Source organism: Callithrix jacchus, chromosome 8 (genome assembly GCF_049354715.1).
Source record: "Callithrix jacchus isolate 240 chromosome 8, calJac240_pri, whole genome shotgun sequence".
NCBI classification, from domain to species: Eukaryota; Metazoa; Chordata; class Mammalia; order Primates; family Cebidae; genus Callithrix; species Callithrix jacchus.
Window position 1 is genome coordinate 64,002,138 of NC_133509.1, and position 20,621 is coordinate 64,022,758.

At 36.9% G+C, this 20,621-nt stretch overlaps 1 protein-coding gene and 1 long non-coding RNA gene across 7 annotated transcripts in view; both read right to left on the reverse strand.

Moving 5' to 3' along the window:
* The window catches only part of PRKD1 (protein kinase D1), a 386,482-nt gene that overhangs the window by 182,568 nt on the left and 183,293 nt on the right, over positions 1-20,621 (reverse strand). The window lies entirely within an intron of this gene.
* LOC144577556 (uncharacterized) lies at positions 3,672-20,057 on the reverse strand. 2 transcript variants are annotated; one of them, XR_013521709.1, is made up of 4 exons: positions 14,344-20,057; positions 12,165-12,257; positions 10,697-10,767; positions 3,672-8,656 (listed from the first exon to the last, which is right to left on the reverse strand). It is a non-coding gene; the product is annotated as an uncharacterized LOC144577556 (long non-coding RNA). The 2 variants fall into 2 exon arrangements; XR_013521708.1 differs by having other exon boundaries at positions 3,672-10,767.

Here is a 20,621-nt window from a genome sequence, read left to right on the forward strand (position 1 = left end):
GAATTTCCATGCCTTTTCACTGGAAGGGAAAGAAAGGATGTATATAAAAATTAAAACATTTGAATTAAACATAGTATTTTATATATATGGAGAGAGAGAAAACTAGTTTGAACACAGAGAACCAAGAAGATGAGAACCAAAAAAAAATTTGATGTCTCACTCTAAATTCATAGAACATAAAATTCATTAGTGAAGACAAGAACATGTTAGGAAATAGAACATCTTGTCTCACAAAACTTCAAACACAACAATCAAAATTCAGATTGCAGACAAAACATTCAAGATATATTGCACTTCAAATTCCACCCCTTTTATAGAAATACTCCTCACAAGAAGGATCTGAGTTCCCTGAATGCACGCTCCCTTGAATAGATTCCAGGCAGGCTGTCTGCCCAACCTCTACTCTCAAACCTCTCTCTTTAAACTGCCAATCAATGTCCTTCACATTGCCAGCTTCATGGTAATTTTCATTTCCTCACAGACACTTTAGCAGCATGTGACCCAGTGGATCACTCCCTCTTTCAAGCAACACACTTTCTTCTCTTGATTCCAGAATAGTGTATTCTTGTGTCTTTCCTCTCACTGGACTGGTTATCAGTTTCAGTCCCTTATACTGAACCCTCTTCTTTCCAGTCTGTACATAGGTTCTGAAGTGTTTAGGACTCACTCTTCAGAAAGTTCATTTTCTATATTTGTCATCACTCTGTCAGAGGATCTCATCCAGTCTCTAGACTTTAAATATCATTTATACTCAGGTGACACAAATTTCTAACTCTACCATTGAGCCTCCCCTTAAAACACAGACTCCTCTATCTAATCGATACACCATCTCTGCTGAGATATATTTATAAGGTATCACATATTAATATGTTCAGAACAGAGGTCTTAATTATCAGCCCGCACTGCCCCTCTTTGCTGCTCCCATCTCAAGAAAGGTAACTAACATCCAGTTGTTGGCTTAGAAACCCTGAATTTATTTTTGAATTTTCTTTTTCTCTCTCACGTATCTAATCTGTCAACAGATCTTGTGGCCTGTACATTAAAAATACAATATACTCCAAAGTTGTCACCATCTCTACTGCTGTCTCCCTAGTCCAAGCCATGATCTCTCCAAAATCTTAGTAACTGCACAGGCCACCTGCCCCTACTCTTGCCCCCAGCAATCTACTCTACACAGAGGAATAATTGGAATCATTCATATTTTTTCTTTCTTTTTGAGATGGAGTTTTGCTCTTTTGTCCAGGCTGGGGTGCAATGGTGTGATCTCAGCTCACGGTAGCCTCTACCTCCTGGGTTCAAGTGATTCTCCTGCTTCAGCCTCCCGAGTAGTTGGGATTACAGGTGCCCACCACCATATCCAGCTATTTTTTTGTATTTTTAGTAGAAAGGGGGTTTCACCATGTTGCCAGGCTGGTCTCAAACTCCTAGCCTCAGGTGATCCATCTGTCCTGGCCTCCCAAAGTGCTGGGATTACAGGTGTGAGCCACCGCACCTGGCATGGAGTTATTCTTCTAAACATGCATCAGATCAAAGCCATCCAATGGCTTCCCTTCACACACAGAATCATCCAAAGTCAACCAGAGCTCATAGGCTCTCATCCAAGCTATTACATCTCCACTTTCATCTTCTTCTACCTCTCTTCCTCCATTCTGGCCTTATTACTGTTTTTCAAATAAACAATTCCACTTCAAGGCCTTTATGCCTGTGGCTCCTCCACCACTCCAGGATTGCGACATGTTTTTCCTCTATATTCAAATGAATAATTCCTCATTTTGCTCAAGTGTCACCTCCTTAGAGAGGCTTTCCCTGACCATCCACAAAGAAAATAACAGTTCCTCTTACTCATTTTTGTTGTCCTGCTTCCTTTAATCGGATAAGTCATTACTACCTATACTTCTATGATATATCTATCTTTTACAAAAAAGTATTCTGTCTCTTAACTCAAATATGGGTCCATTAGAGCGGGGACTTCCTCTACCCTAATCATTGTTGTATCCCAAGAGACTAGAACAGTGTCAGATACATAGTACATGCCCAATATATATTGTTGAATCAATAAATGAATGGATAAGTAACAACATGAGCTGTTTTATCTCACAGAGTATTAAAGGAATTAGTTAATTATTATTGCTATTATCTTTGAGACAGGGTCTTGCTATATAACACCCAGGCTGGAGTGCAATGATCCAATCACAGTTCACTGCAATCTTGAACTCCTGGGCTCAAGCAATCCTCCTGCCTCAGCCTCCTGAGTAGCTAGGACTACAGGCACATGCCACCATGCCCAACTAATTATTATTATTATTATTATTATTATTTTGTAGAGACAGGGGGTCTCACTATGTTGCCCAGGCTGGTCTCAAACAGCTGGTCTCAAGTGATCCTCCTGCCTTGCCCTCCCAAAGCACTGGGATTACAAGTATGAGCCACCTGCACCAAGCCCATTTTTTAAAACATTATCAACCCAAGCAACACTGAAAACAGACTCATATTTAGCAATAAAGGTTTTAGGCTCCCTCTAACTGGAGACATTTTAAGAAAATGATATCTAACTATCTCTAGGTTTGAAGAGACTATCTCTCTTCCTATTCCAATTTCACAATTAAAACATTTCAATGACCCGTATTTACTGGGACGGTCTGTTCCTCTTCAACTCTTAAAATAAAAGCAGTCTTTATTTTTAGAAATCAGGATTTCCTTTTCCTGCAGAGGTTACAGCTAAGACACATTTGAGCACTCAAATGTTTACGATGACTTTGGCAGATGACTCACACTAAAGCAGTGTATTTCCCCAGTGTGGAACCTACAGGTCTCTGAGGGCCTCATTCTCATTTTTGGTGCCACTGTGAGAATTTCCTTCCTTGCCTTATCAGAGTATCTTGACCTTATCATCTCTAGAAAACTTTAGTTAGTCAGGGAAAATTGAATGCGCTTATTCCTAAAATCAGTAGACAACCCCACCATCTTGGCATGGTTCACCTTGCTAATTTATCTACTACCACCCGTCACTCTCCCCTCAGTCACTCTTCTCCAGAACCTTCAACCACCAAGCACCTGGCTTCATGGCCTTTGTTCTTACTGTTATCTTGGCTTAGAACATTCTTCCACATAAAAGTCCACTGGTACATACTGTCATCTGATTCAGGTTTCTGTCCAAATATTCTTCTATTATTATTTCATTGTGTATGTATATCATTCCCTACTCATTAACATGTGAGCTCATTTGAGGAGCGTGCTTTGCTTCATTGCTGTATCCCCAGTACCTAGGACCAGGCAAAGCTCAGAGCAGGCAGTCAATATGTTTATTGAATGAGCATCAAATGAATGCTCAATAAGAATATGGCATATTTTTATCATCCTTTCCCAATCCTGTTCATTATTCACTGAATGAATTTTCACTTAATTCAGAACCTACTAAAAGCAGCCTATTTTGATACTGATATTAGAATATAATTTCCTTTCTCAGTTATAAAATCATTCACTTTATTAATTTGGAAAACATGACTGGAATGCAAACAAATATTACGTACAGCTAACAAATATTAATATATTTTATTAATTTGTAAATTGACATATTTTAAGCATCTGTAATTATGTTTCACTACTTCTTTGGAATAATTTCCAAATTTTATTCTACAAGATTCTATTGTCAGTATACTGTAAGTAATTTCAATGTAAATAGCTTTAAAAAGTTATATTAAAAGGATTACAAATCCTTAGAATGTTCTTACACAAAGAAATGATATATACTTGAGGTAATGTATACCCCAATTACCCAAATGGGATAATTACACATTATATGCCTGTATCAAAACATCACATGTACCACATAAATATATATGCCTCCCATGTACCCATAAAAATTAAAAATACAAATTTTAAAAATGAGGTACCCATACACAGTGCTAGGATGGTTCTAACAATAATAAAACCAAAAGGAAAGAGTAACGAGTGTTAGGATGTAAAGAAATTGGAACACCTGGACATTACTGGCAGAAGAGTAAAATAGTTCAATCACCAGAAAAGACAACTTGTTGGCTCCTCAAAAAGTTAAACATATAATTACCATATGACCCAGCAATTCCACTCCTAGGTATATACTCAAAAGAACTAAAAACAGGCACTCAAACAAATACAAATGCTCGCAGCAGCACTGTTTACAACAGGCAAAAGGTAGAAATAGCCCAAATGTCCATCAGCAAATAAAGGGATAAGCAAATTGTGGTATACATAACAATGTAATATTATTCAGCCATAATAAGTAATGAAGTACTAATCGATATCCTACAAGGTGGAGGAGTTTCAAAAACACTATTCCAAGTAAAATAAGCAAGATAGAAATGTCAAAAAATTTACAATTTTTCCTTTTTTTTTTTTTTTTTTTTTGAGAGACCAGTCTCGCTCCACCATCCAGGCTGGACTACAGTGCCACAGGTTAGCTCACTGGAACTTTCACCTCCTGGGCTCAAACAATTCTCATATCTCAGCCTCCTGAGTAGCTGAGATTACAGAGGCCTGCCACCACACCCAGCTAACTATTGTATTTTTAGTAGAGATGGGATTTCACCAGGTTGGTCAGGCTGGTCTCAAACTTCTGACCTCAAGTGATCTTCCCCCCTTGGCCTCCCAAAGTGCTGGGATTACAGATGTGAGCCACCATGACTGGCCAAAACTTTACAATTTTTCTTAAATATATATCCAAATGCACTCGATATACTTCATGTAACATGTCTGTGAGCACTGTGCAATCTCCCTAAAGAATTATTAGCAATAATTTTCCAATAGAAAATAGTCTGATTCTAGTAATAATTAGAGTTACAGCTCTAATTTATTGAATGTATGTAATGTGCTATGATTTTGGATTTCAAAGTATTTAGGGAAAAATAAATTTAATTTCTACAACCAACCTAAATGCCTGCAAAATGAATTAAATATAAATAGTTAAATGAATTAATTAGAATTATGAATGTATTTATTTGATTGGTGAAAGTCTTCTCAAATTACATAAGCTAAGAAGCCTTCTGGTTCAAGATGGCAGATGAAGCATACACATTAACCTTTCATTTCCATGACTGAAATAACAGTAAATTACAAAGGGAATAAATCTGTATCACCACTGAATGTGGGAGTGGAGACAGCTATCAATGGACCAAAACTTTTTATAAAAATTAAGAAGATGGAGATCTGACTGGAAAAGATCTCACATAGGCCCTCACCTCTTCTGTGCATATGTTGACTAGAAGCCCCTGTCTACCATTTCCTTCAGTGTAGGCTTCCAGGAAGCATGGATTTTGTCTGCTCCATTCACTGCTGTATCCTTAGCACCTACGACATGCCAAGCACATAATAGGTATTCAGTAAACATTTGACTATTGAATAAATATAGCCATCAATAAAAAATTAAAGAAACAAATTAAGAAGAATCATCTTAACATACTGTGCCATCTTTAAAATCCAGTGCCTATTGCATATTCATATTAAGTTTTCAATTAAAACATTCTGAATGAATGAGCACTGTGAACAGTGCTACAATAAACATACATGTGTATGTGCCTTTATAGTACAATAATTTATAATTCTTTGGGTATATACCCAGTAATGGGATTGCTGGGTCAAATGGTATTTCTGGATCTAGATCCTTGAGAAATTGCCACACTGTCTTCCACAATGGTTGAACTAATACACTCCCACCAACAGTGTAAAAGCATTCCTATTTCTCCACATCCTCTCCAGCATCTGTTGTTTCTTGACTTTTTAATGACTGCCATTCTAACTGGCATGAGATGGTATCTCATTGTGGTTTTGATTTGCATTTCCCTAATGACCAGTGATGATGACCTTTTTTTTCATGTGTGTTTTGGCTGCATAAATGTCATATTTTGTGAAGTGTCTGTTCACAACCTTTGCCCACTTTTTGATGGGGTTGTTTTTTTCTTGTAAATTTGTTTAAGTTTTTTGTAGATTCTGGATGTTAGCCCTTTGTCAGATGGATAGATTGCAAAAATTTTCTCCTATTCTGTAGGTTGCCTGTTCACTCTGTTGGTAGTTTCTTTTGCTGTGCAGAAGCTCTTTAGTTTAATTAGATCCCATTAGTCAATTCTGGCTTTTGTTGCCATTGCTTTTGGCACTTTAGTCATGAAGTCTTTGCCCATGCCTATGTCCTGAATGGCACTGCGTAGGTTTTCTTCTAGGGTTTTTATGGTTTTAGATTTTATGTTTAAGTCTTAAATATAATCCATCACATAAATAGAACCAATGACAAAAATCATGGGAGTATCTCAATAGATGCAGAAAAGGCCTTCAATAAAACAACACCCTTTCATGCTAAAATCTCTCAATAAACTAGGTATTGATGGAACATATCTCAAAATAATAAGAGCTATTTATTTAGTGGGTGTGTCAGCCAGTATAATACCGAATGGGCAAAAGCTGGAAGCATTCCCTTTGAAATACGGCACAAGACAAGGATGCCCTCTCTCATCACTCCTATTCAACATAGTATTGGAAGTTCTGACCAGGGAAATCAGGCAAGAGAATAAAATAAAGGATATTTATTCAAATAGAAAGAGAGGAAGTCAAATTGTTTCTATTTGCAGATGACATGATTGTATATTTAGAAGACTCCATCATCTCAGCCCAAAATCTCCTTAAGATGATAAGTAACTTCAGCAAAGTCTCAGGATACAAAATCAACGTGGAAAAATCATAAGCATTCCTATACATCAATAATTGACAAACAGCCAAATCATGAGTGAACTCCTATTCACAATTGCTACAAAAAGAATAAAATACTTAGGAATACATCTTACAAGGGGTGTGAAGGATGTCTTCAAGGAGAACTACAACCCACTGCTCAAGGAAATAAGAGAGGACAATAACAAATGAAAAAAAACATTATATGCTCATGGATAGGAAGAATCAATATCATAAAAATGGCCATACTGCCCAAAGTAATTTATAGGTTCAATGCTATCCCCAGCAAGCTTATTGACTTTCTCTACAGAATTAGAAAAAACTATTTTAAATTTCTTATGGAACCAAAAAAGAATGCATATAGCCAAGACAATCCTAAGCAAAAAGAACAGAGCTAGAGGTATCACGCTACCTGACTTCAAACCATACTACAAGGATACAGTAACCAAAACAGCATGGTACTGGTACCAAAACAGATATACAGACCAATGGAACAGAACAGAGGCCTCAGAAATAATGCACATATCTATAACCATCTGCTCTTTGATCAATCTGACAAAAACAAGCAATGGGGAAAGGATTCCCTATTTAATAAATGGTGGTGGGAAAATTGGCTAGTCATATGCAGAAAACTGAAATAAGACCCCTTCCTTACATCTTATGCTAGCCTCATTTTGAAGAACCCATGAGGGCATCACCAACTAAATCTGATTAGTTCACAGGCCAAAACATAATGTCAATTGACACAGTGATTAAATTTTACCTTTCTGTTTGTATGAAATCATCAAAGGTACTTAAAAAAGTAAAAAGAATATGTTTAGAAACAAACTTTTCTGATTTCCTGTTTTTTTCATAACCTTTACTTTCTATTGTTAAAATATGTGCATGAAAATAAGATCAAGAAACCCAGTAGTCTTGGCATTCCTACCACTTTCCTCCCAAAGTCATATTAGGAACAGAGAGTGGGAGGTGTATAGGATAGTTCTGCAGGCTGATGAAAATCTCTTGGTAGAAAGAAATGGAGGCAGAGGCTGTGTGACTGGAACAGGAAAAACATTGAAAGGGAAATAAGACAATAGAATTTTAAAATTATGAACAGAAAGGGGAAAAGTACAAATGGAAAAAGCAACTTAATATGCTTTAAACAAATTGAGAGAACCCAGAAAGTGAATGATGGTGTAGAAGAGGCAAATAAGATTAAAAAATAGACAAAGAGAAAGAAATAATCACAATAAAACAAATTTTACAGAGCTGGAAAGAAACTTCTGCTTCTAAAATTGATGACAATGCCAAAGCTTACTAGGTCATAATGAGTGTCCACTCTCTGCAATGCTTGCCAAACCTTCACCTTAAACTTAAGTAGCTGCTCATTTTCTCCACATTGTTGGTGCCCTAGTCCTTGGGTAGCTCTATGTGTGATAGTAATTCTAGGTAAGACATCAACATCGTCTACCTTAGGCTGGTTTTATACACAGTATTCTCACGTACTCTGACTATTTGGGCCTAGTTTTTGACTTCTTGAATATAACTGAAACAACACATGTTTGCTGTTACTAGCCAGACAGAACCCATTTCCCTTTCTTTTGGAAATGGTGTCTATGTCTACTCTCTTGCCTTTATTTTTCTCCCTTATTTCTATAGCTCATATCCTTTATTCTCCCCAGCCCAGAGCAAGCCATCACAATGTTTCATGTGTATCTTTTGTTTGTATGCGTATGCATTTATTTTCATTTACATAAATACCAGTATGCAACTTATCACTTTGTTTCTTTTTAGCTTTTGAAATGTATCCATATTGCCATAGGTACATAAACTCATAACTACTACCTCCTGCATCATACACCTTGATGTCTAGTATATTCTACTTACCTACTTTTCCAATGATGTATATACCTAGATCTCTACTAACTTGCTGCCCAAACAATGCTGCAATGGATAGCCTGATGCATGTCTCCTCATGTACCTGTGTGAGAAACTTTTTGAGAATATATGTATGCAAAAGTTACAGTATTCGTCTGTCTTAATATAATGAAATAGTGCTAGACTGTTCTGTAGGATGATGGCAACAATCAACACTTTTACCAGCAGTGCCTAAGGCTGCCTAAATACAAAACTTTTTGCCAACATTGACTATTACCCAACTTTTCTAACTTTTTGCAGCTTAATTGGTGAGAGCTGACATGCCATAATTCCTTTAGTTTGCATTTATCTAATCACAAAATAATTTGAGGTTGTGGGCATTAAAAGTTTCTTCTATAAATTAGCTTTTCATATTCATTGCCTATTTTTATATTTTACAAATAACTTCACCTATTTAATCATATGTTTATTAATGCTGTCCTTTGATGAGCAGAAATCCTATAAGTAATATTATCTAATTCATCAATTATTTATAATTTTGCTTACAAAATTTTGTTTAAGATGGGCTTCTTCCAATTGCACTACAAAGGTGGTCTTCTAAATGATTTTCGATTCAATTTAAAAGTTTAGCTTTCACATTTAAGTCTTTCAGCTACTAGGAATACACCTTTGTATACTGTATTAACTAGGCATCAGTTTTATGTTTTCCATACAGTAAACCAATTTTTCCAATAATCTATTAATCGATTTATCCATTCTCCATTGATTGTGGTACAACTCTTTACCATATATAAAACATTCCTGTTTATATAAGCTTATTTCTGAGTCCTTTATTCAATCTCTTCCATCTGTTTCTCTGTTCTTATACCAGTAAAACACTATTTTAAAAAATTACTATGACTTGATGTTAAGTCCTAATACTCAATGGTCAAATACCTCTGCCTTTCTTTTCTTGAGTTTGATTCAGCTATTTTTGGAATTTAATTCTTTCATAAAATTTTTAAAATAAATTTAGTATTTTTTATCCAACTGATATTGAGATCAAGGTTAATTTAGGTAGAATGGTATTTTGATGATACTAAATTATATAATCCCAAAGGATGGGCAGTTTCTTCTTATATGTATTATCTATTATATTTTTATTAGGGTTTTAATATTTTCCATAGACATATAAACTCAATGATGTTAATTCCTAGATATTTTATGCTTTGTAGTGGTATTTTTTCCATTAAAATGTCTAGTTGATTATTCCTGGTATAGAAAAACATTATTGATTTATGACAGTTGACCTTCGATCCAAGACCTTGCTTAACTCTTCATAGCTTGTAACCACTGATCTATAAATTCTATGTCTGTTTTTTAAGACAGGTCGTCATGTCATCTTCAAATAATGAGAGGCTTATTTTTCCCATTCTAATCCTTCCATTTTTTATAGTGATTTCCTTTATCGATTCCCTTTTTCCTGCTACATAGCTTTAAAAACGTGTACTAAATTTCTCCATAAAATATAATTATTTCTCTAGATTTCTTGTACCTTACACTTCCTAAATTAATTATGTAGCTAGCTTTCTGTTCCTTCTTTCCTAAGATGTATTTTTCATTAACAATTATCAAACCTGTGAGTCACATGCCAAGTCAACAAAGCCAAGAGACAAACCCTGGTGACAAAGAGTGCTAGAATAAAACAAATTTATCCCATATTGATATGGTTTTGTGTACTGAGACATTCCCTCAAGAGACACTTTTCAGCTGGTTTCTGTCACTTTTAATCATAGGATTTCAAAAACTTTGCTCCTAACTCCTTGGCCTGTATAATGGATCCCTCCTGCCTCGTGGGTCACTGCCCTCCTGCCCTCCAAAAGATTGCCCTTTTTCTGACCAGTGGGAAGTTTTTAACTCCATAGCCAGTGCCTTCACATCAGGAGAACCCATCTTCTACTTACTCTCACATGTACTTAGAGTATTTACATCTACTTAGAGTAGGGTACATCTACTTCCTCTTACATTGTAAGCAGTAGCTTTGATCTCATTTTCAGACTTTCACTTTCTTTGGAACCTGTGAACAACCAACTTTCTCCTTACCTCTCCGCCCAATCAGCCCAGGCCACACCATCATTGATTTGCACATAACATAGATATTTACCTATTATCACACACATTCATCCCTTAATTTCCATAGCTATTCCCCAATTGTGATACTCCTGTTTCATAAACCTAATGAGAGAGAAATAGGGAAAAAATCATGTTTATATATAGTCATATCTATATCTATATCTATAAGGTTATACATATGCATTTTTCCTCTAGTAAGTTCTGGCACTCTCAATACCCCCATTGAGTTTCCAGAACATATGATATCATTTCAAAGACATATGACAGAGAAACAATGTTTAGATTTCCAAAAGTGACACAAACTGAATTTTAACTGTAACAAACTGTTGTACCAAGCTATGTTTAAAAACTTTACATTTAGAAACAATGACACATGCTGCCAAAGTCTGTTTGAAGTGTTCTTTCTCTGTACTATGCATAAAGACTTTCTAAGTTCTTAAATCAAAATTTACTCAGTAATGAAGGTGTATTCAAAAATTTGAGGGATTTTGTGTGTCCATGTGTGTGTGTGTGTGTAGAATTTTTAAATATGCATGCATAATAACAGTTCATCTCTATAATTTAACTTTTAAGGATAAATGCTATGTGTAAAAAAAAACACTAATAGCATGGCTAGCTCTTTGGAATATTAAAATAAAAAGCAAGACAAAAACCCCCATCAGAAACTGCTGAATATCTGTCCTTGATCCCTCTTGATGGTAGTAGAACCAGTGTGGACACTGAGTACTCATGTGTTTTCAGAAACTATGACAGTAGTCTCTCCTGTGCTCCACACGAGACCAGAGTCTTTATCATGCAATCAGAAAGTCTGAGGTCCTACAGACAGAGCTATATGAGCCTGCAAGGCTGCCAAGCCACAGTGGTAGCCCCAGATTGGGTGACACGGGGTTCCAAAAATTACTTGAAAGACTCAGGACACCTCATATAAAATTGTTCTTTGAGTTAGCTATTCACAAACTTTATGAAAAGGGCAGAGTTGCTGGGACCTCTTTCTATGTCTCTTTTACTCTAATATCGTCTGGTAGAACAGATTATTTGTCTTTGAAGTAATTTATAAACTCTGCATTTTTAACTTTGGACTTATTTGTGTAACTAAAAGAGTAAATATCATTTAATTGTAACTCAAAGTTTTCAATGATATAAATAACTGTAATATGGGTTAAATGAATCAATCATGTGTAAATCATTCTTAATAAGTATCAGCAGCATTAACACATCTTGTTGCTAGTAATGGGAGCAACTTTATACCCTTAAGGAAAAAGTAACTGAAGTCTGTTAGCTGTTTTCACCACTCTTAGAGTCTAAATACAGTTAGTTACTGGCCATGTAGACAAACATCATGCTAAACCCTAAGGATTCTGGGATAAAAGATAGTTCCTGCTTTTGAGAAGTCTCAAGTCTAGTGAAAGCTGAAGAACCATGCAGCTAAATACAAGGGAACTACAGATGCGGGGTACCTATCCTCACCTTAAGGTTACATAGATAAACTATCATCTCACCTGAGGTTTGAAGCATGGCGTTCAGCTGAGCAAAGAGAGAAGAAGCATGTGCAAAAGCAGCAATCCAGGAGACTGGCTAATGGTTGAATATGCCTGGAATAAATCATATTTCAAGAGAATGGCAGAAGAGGTGGTTGGGAATAGTTCTGAGTGCCACAACAAAGACTTTGCATCTTATTGTGGACATAAAATTTAATTGATTTTATTGTGGATACGAAAATTAACTGGTTTCTAAAAATAAAACCGGGCCGGGCGCGGTGGCTCAATCCTGTAATTCCAGCACTTAGGGAGGCCGAGGCGGGTGGATCACAAGGTTAAGAGATCGAGACCATCCTGGCCAACATGGTGAAACCCCGTCTCTACTAAAAATACAAAAAATTAGCTGGGCACGGTGGCACGTGCCTGTAATCCCAGCTACTCAGGAGGCTGAGGCAGAAGAATTGCCTGAACCCAGGAGGCGGAGGTTGCGGTGAGCCGAGATCGCGCCATTGCACTCCAGCCTGGGTAACAAGAGCGAAACTCCATCTCAAAAAAAAATAAATAAATAAAACCAATTTATTTTTGCATTCACAAGAAAACCAATTTTTTAAAAATAGAAACAGAGCCTGATCACAAGTGAGGTCTTTCAAAGACTGGCTTAATGGGAGAGAGAGTGGAGACAGGTGTAAGTGGCAGTAATCCAAATAGGAAGTTGTGGGGACCTCACCAAAGTCATAGCCTGTAGGGATAAAGGGAAGGGCAGCAGATTTGATATGGAGGGTGTAGTTTGTACTAGGAAATGACAGAGACAGGACAGCTTTCAGATCTGGGGCTTCATCCACCAGATAGTTGATGCTGACATTCTCTAAAGCTGGGACTACAGGACAAAGAGTAGACATAGGGGAAAAGTTGAGGAACTGTTCTAAGAACCTATAAAATGCAGGACGCAAGATCTGTTTCCTGGGTGTGTCTCCTGATTGCACTGCATGGAAGTCAGTAATTTTCTGCCAAAATTATAGTTTCCTAACAGGGTAAATAAAAGTATCTCCCTACCAAGAAAGGGAAATTAAAGCATGGAAGAGAGAAAGAAAAAAAAAGCGACTTCAATGAGTTTGTGTGCCTTGTGGAAGAAAAAGAGGGAAGTGGTAACCACAGAAGGTCGAGAGAGAGTAATTAGCAGGAGCAAGACTAAGCCAAACCTTAGCAACTATACAGACTTGACTGAGAGGTGGCTACAGTGAGAGTTTTCAAAAGCGGTTTGATCCAGGAAACCCGAAAAGTAAAACTTCCAGCAATGGCTGGCAGTTCGGCAAGAGGTCAGAAAACTCAGGCACCTCTTGTTAGTAAGCACCTCTTCTCTCCCTCTGAGCCAAGTTAGAAAAGATAGAGCAGGGCATATTTCATTTCTCTTTGCACACATGTAGTCAGTTGGTAAATATATAACTAGAGAAGGTTAACTGAAATATCAGGACATATTTACAATTATTTGTAAAAGGTCAATTTTTCAATTGCACTGTACAGCACAAGAGAAAAACTCCACAAAGGTATTGTATTTAGTCTATACTTTATTTTTCAACCATTATTTTAAAATTGGGAGGTTTCACATAATTTCTGATTCCACTTCAAAAAATACAAGACCTGGCCACATAAAGCCCACCTTCCTCCATGACATCTAATGCCAGGATTAGAGAAGTCCCTGTCTCCAGATTAAGAACATGCAAATTTTGGAGCCTCAGTCTATCGCACTTTAATTCTCCTCACATCAGTTATTTTTCATACTGCAAATACATTTATTTGCTATAACCACGTTCACTTCTACTAGAGAGTTTCTATACTTATGAACTCCCAGTTTATCATGTTTCATATATAAGAAGAAAGCGGTGCTCCAAAGCAATAGTGTCTCAACATTTTGGAAATAGTGGCCATTACTCACATGTGATCATTTTGGTATTAACCATCATCACAGCATCCCCTAGTCTAAGGAGAGTGTTGTAACTATGCTGGGTTCCATGGTGTTGTACAGTCACAATTAACACATGATATTGAGATTGGGTGCATAGGCAGTGAGTGTGGATTAGGTGCATAGGCAGTGAGTGCTAGTTAAAAGAAGTATATTATTAGGATGCAAAAACAAATAAAAGAAGAGAGAAAATGAACAAAGAGAGTAATTGGGAATATTTTATGTGCACATGGATTTTACCTGAAAGAGCATGTGAATCACCTGGTGTGTGGAAAGCACAGCATCCATGCAATAAATCCTAATTAATTTAAAAACAGAAATCTTTCTATTAGTGTGAAAGTAAGCTCACTCATTAAACTGGTCATATTGATAAATGTGTTAAGTATCGTCACACTTTAGATAACTTTAAACACTGTCATAACATTAATACAAAAAATGTAAATGTTCCAGAAGCCACCAGAGCCTGAGTAATAACTACATCACTATCCCTCCACATTCTAGCAGTAGTTTAAAAGTTGTGCAATCTACTGATCCTTGGATTAAGTTTGGGAGTCATTTTAGCACAACAGGAAAGCTTCTATTAAAATGTATAACATGGTATTTTCATGTAAGAAATAATGAGAGCTCACCAAGCAAACAGAACATTTGAGAGTCACAGCAAGGTGGCAGAAATTGGCATTGTGTGCTGTAAGTTATCAGTCTCATCTAAGTGGAAGCCTTAAAATGAAAATTCATCAAGTGAAAACCCCTAAAGAGAGAAAGAGAACATTCAGATGGAACATTCTGTCCATATATTTTCCTTATGACTAAGGGAGACTGTATATCCGTCATGGGAAAAATATTTTCTATTTATAAACGTAATGTCAACTTCTTCATATTCAGAGATTTACAGGCAAAGTTAAAATAGTCTGGCCAGCCATACTGTTGACTATAAGCACATGCAAAGATTTTAGAAATACAGACCTCCCCAAAGTTATTAAATAAGAGGCCACCGTGTCCAGTTAATGGACAAGAATCATTTTTATATAATGGCAGTTTTCAATAGCTCTTTTCTTTTTTCTTTTAATACACAGCATTCCATTCAGCCAACCCTAAATTCCCTCTTTCCTCATATTGGAGAAATTGTTCTGCATTCTAATTTGCATAGTCACTTAGTTATGCCAGTAAGAGATCACACACATTTCAGTCCTGCTTGTACCACTGATTCATTAAAACATCTTCTGGATTTCGAATTCAAAGGCAGATGACACATAAGTCTCACTATTCAGAGTTTTCTTACCTTCTTTTTCTTTTTCTTTTTTTTTGAGATGGAGTCTTGCTCCGTCACCCAGGCGGGAGTGCAGTGGCATGATCTCTGCTCACTGTAACCTCTACCACCCAGGTACAAGCGATTCTCCTGCCTCAGCATCCTGAGTACCTGAGACTACAGTTGTGTGCCACCGCAACTGGCTAATTTTCTGTTTTTAGTAGAGATGATATTTCACCATGTTAGCCAGGCTGGTATCAAAATCCTGACCTCATGATCTTCCCCCCTTGTTCTCCCAAAGTCCTGGGATTACAGGCATAGCCACCATGCCTGGTCTTTTCTCACCTTCTTAAACATACCAGTTAAAATGCATATTGAGGAATTATTTCTAGATTACCTAGTAGCTCCATTCTATCAGGCCTTACAACGCAAATCGTTCCACTTTGTTTTTCAGTTTTTCTAAACCATTTTAAACAAAACATATGCCTTGATAATAGCAACCCTCTTGTTTATGTTTGGGGAGCTTATATTTATATAGTTACATAATAAAAATTTATCCTAATGGAATTGATCATCCTAGGCATACCTTTGTCAGCCAGATTCTTTACTTTTTAGCCATAATCTTTACTTCTTTTTGTCTTTTAGAGACAGTTTCTTGCTCTGTCACTCAAGCTGAAGTCCACTGGTGTGATCATAGCTCATTGCAGCCTCAAACTCTTGCTGAAGCCATCTTCCCATTTCACCCTTCCAAGCAGCTAGGGCTACAAGTCCATATCACTGCACTCAGCTAATTTTTCACTTTTAATTACTATTTTATCCCCTTATTTTAAGCAACCAGGATTAAAATATTTCTAATATAGAAACATGCTTCCTTGCCTCCTTAACTATATTTCGCTAAAGATAGTTTAAATTTTGAACATCAGCTTGAACTGATCACATGAACATCAATAATTACTGGAAGCCACACAATACAGCATTGTAAGAACAAGCATGTTAAAGTACTGAGCTCAATACCCAAATTTATTATGTAACTTAGATTTGTCTGAGTCTTGGATTACTTATCTACAAAATGAAAATAAGAGACCACTTCTTATTTCATTGTTGAGATTGTTAGATAACCAATAGCACTCAAACAGGGTGTGTGTCATTCATCTGGAAGGCTGAGGTGTTTTCAGTATCTGCTGAGATAGATGAGACTTCCACCTCTACTCTAGACAGATCCAAATCAGTGCACGTTTAAAGTTCTGCTGCCTGATGTTATTACTATTGTCCATTTTCCTGTGCTATAAGCTGATTATTATCACTGATATATTTATGTTACTCAATGTTCTAATAAGTAAAAAAGAGAGCACAGTATAAAATTTTTAGAAAAGAATCCTCCCTGTTTAAAGCAGAAAAAGTTCTTCCTCTTTCCTTTTTAACAGGAGAAGTGGGTTGTTCTATCAGTGATGCTCTTTTTTGTTTTTTGTTTGTTTGTTCTTTAGAGATACATGGTCTAGCTCTGTTGCTTCAGGCTGGAGTACAGTGGCACAATCCTAGCTCATTGTCACCTCAAACTGTTGGCCTCAAGCAATCTTCCCATCTCAGCTCCCAGGTAGCTGGTATTAGGGGGCCATGCCACCAAGCCTGGCTATTTTTTATTTTTTGTAGAGATGGGGTCTCACTGTGTTCCCCAGGTTGGTCTTGAACTTTTGGGCTCAAGCAATCCTCCTGCCTTGGCCTCCCAAAGCACAAGAATTACAGGAGGGAGTCACTGTATCTGGCCCTTAACAGTGAGATTCTTGAATGAAGATGGGGGAAGAAGAGGTGCTACAAACTAATTTAAGCCAATTTGGCCAATCACAACTGTCAAATTCTTTGGATAAACACACTGATTTTATAGTATAATCAGGAAACTATGTGTGTAATGAAATCAAGCTCTAGACTGAACTCAACAACAACTTCAAACATACATTAGAAAGTAGGTGTAAATACTGTCATATTATCCATTACTGTAGACTCTTGAACTTCCTTCTCTGTCTTCATAGGCACTCCTGCCATCACTCTGCATGAAAGAGTCACCATTCTAGAAGGACCAGCTAATTTTCTCATCAAATCAGAAGACAGGCTGCTCCTTTGAGTGAAGTCCTTGAAATTCTCAACTTAGTGGCTCTGCTCTGAAGGTATTATCTATTCTACTTGCAAGATTCTTATATGTCTTGCATGCAAAGGATGAAGGCGCCTGTATAATTACTGACAACATTCGTCTCAACATTGAAGAATTATTTCTGACATCTATTTCACTAATAAATAAATTTTGTGGTCATACGTATGTGACAATATTTGAAATGTCTTAGTAACCACTTCCAGATTGCAGATTCCCACTAAGGCCCTTCCTATATAAGTCACCATGCCTGTGGTGGAAAATAAAAGTTGTGCACACACATATATTACTATCTATACTAAGGTATTTTATTTTATTTTGTTTTTTGAAATACAGTCTCACTCTGTGTTGCCCAAGCTGGAGTGCAGTGCCACAGTCTCAGCTCACTGCAACCTCCACCTCCTGTGTTCCAGCAATTCTAGTGCCTCAGCCTCCTAAGTAGCTGGAACTACAGCCAAATGTCACCATGCCCAGCTAATTTTTGTATTTTTTTTTCTTTTTTTTTTTTTATTGCATTTTAGGTTTTGGGGTACATGTGCAGAGCATGCAATACAGTTGCATAGGTACACACAGGGCAGTGTGTTTTGTTTGCTTTCTCCCCTTCACCCACATTTGGTATTTCTCCCCTGGCAATCCCTCCCCACCTCCCCCTCCCACTGGCCCTCCCCTTTTCCCCCTATAGACCCCAGTGTTTAGTACTCCCCTCTCTGTGTCCATGTGTCCTCATTTTTCACCACCCGCCTATGAGTGAGAATATGCGGTGTTTCATTTTCTGTTCTTGTGTCAGTTTTAGTAGGATGGGGTTTCACCATGTTACCTAGGCTGATCTTGAACTCCTGGCCTCAAGCAACCCACCAATCTTGGCCTCCCAAAGTGCTGGGTGCAGGCATGAGACACTGCGCCCAGCCTATACCTTAGTATTCCAACTCCTGCACTTGTTATTTACTTTTTATTTTATAAGTAAATAAGCTCAGGAGTTGGAAATCAGCCTGGGCAACATGGCAAGACCCTGTCTCAAAAAAAAAAAAAAGTTAAAAACTATCCAGGCACACCTGCAGTCCCAGCTACTTGGAAGGCTGAGGTGGGAGAATTGGTTGAGCCTAAGAGGTTGCAGTGAGGGTGACTGGGCCCCTGCACTCCAGCCTGGGTGACAGAGTGAGACCCTGTCTCATAAAACAAAACAAAAAGGGAGGAAAGGGAGGGAAGGGAAGGAAGGGAGGGAACATACAGAAAAAACAGATTATCCCTTCTGGAAAATTATCTTTAATTTCTTAGAACCTGTTCAGTTTTTTGAATCTATAAATATGACCATTTATGCTTCCAAGATCCCTACATATAAATCTGGCCTCAAAACTGAACTACTTCATTGACTATGAGTTCAATCACTATTTCCAAACTTAAGGCATAACATTCCTGTTAGCTCCAGAGGTTTGTTTTACCTCTGGAGTTTAAAGTTCTTTCTCCCTGATTTTAAAAAAAAAAAAATGAAAGAAAATAACTGTGTATTCCTCTTTCTCTTTGTCATCTAGAAACACAAGATACACCTTGAACATAAGCCTACCTTTCCATGTCCATCTTATTCTGAAACTGAGTTCAAATTACTTTTTTGGCAAGCGTTCGTATATATCAAATTATGCTTTAAAACTTTATAAAGCCAGTTTTAAGAGATTCTCCCTTCTCTTGTATAACTGTCCTTGGTTACATGCTTCTCAGAACTAACATGATGTGCATTATCCAGCATGTGGGAGCCCAAGTCAAGTCATTTGCAATCCTTGAACTCTACATTTCCTTCTGCCCACCTCATCACCAACCTCATATTCCGAAACAGAGCCAACTGTTAGCCAATAAGAAAGAAGCTAAAAGCATTACAGTAACTTCTACAAATGCCAGGAAATGACAGAAGCATCAACAGATAAGAGTCCTGAAAAAAGTGAAAAAGACAGATATACAAGTCATGGGAGATTCATGTATAACCAACAGGAGAAAACAAAAGCACTGTAGGCCTATCCTTCACAGGACACACTCAGAGAGTAACTCCTCCGCACATAACTCTTTTCTCTCCTCATTTTTTTTTAAATAAAAGAGTCCATGCCAGCCAGGTGCAGTGGCTCACACCTATAATCCTAGCACTTTAGGAGGCTGAGAAGGGAGGATTGTTCAAAGCCAGGAATTTAAGACCAACCTGGGCAACATAGTGAGACCCCATCTCTACAAAAAATTTAAAAATTAACCAAGTTTGATAATATACACATGTAGTCCAGAGAGATTCAGGCAGGAGGATCACTTGACCCCAGAACCTTGAAGCTGCATGAGCTATGATTGTACCACTGCACTCCAGCCTAGGCAGAAAGCAGGTCCCAGTGTCAAAAAAAACAGAGAGTGAGAGAGAGAGAGAGAAAGAGAGAGAGAGACGGTGATGAACAATCCATGCATATTAATATTTTTTTCCATGTTGAAAAAGCAGCAATTAACTATTTTGACACCCAACCCACTGTATATTTAGGACACTAACAAACTATATACCATGTATAGATGCATATACACAAAATATTGAAAAACAGTGGTATGAATATTATAAACATATTTATATGTTAATTTATATATTAATTATAAATTAATATATATATTTATATTATTTATGTATGTATTTATATATAAATGTTATATTTATATATAAACATAAACATTCAGAATTCAAACAATATATTATTAAATGCTGTATATGTATATTATATATATAAATGTTATATATAAATACATTATATATAAAATGTATTTATATATAAACATAAACATTCAGAATTCAGACAATATATTATTAAATGCTGTATATGTATATTATAAAAGATTATATGCAATAAATTGTGAATTATAAATCATATACATTATACCTGCTATGATCTAAATATTTACTCCCATAAATCATATGTTGAAACCTAATCCTCAATCTCCAATAGTATTAGAAGATGATTAGGTCATGAGGGTGGGGCCTTCATGAATGGGATTAGTGTCCTTATAAAAGAAGCCTGAAGGAACTTGTTTGTCTATTCTGCCATTGTGAGGACATGGCTAGAAGGTGCCACCTATAAAGTAGAGAGCAAACCTTCACCACACACCAAATCTGTCAAC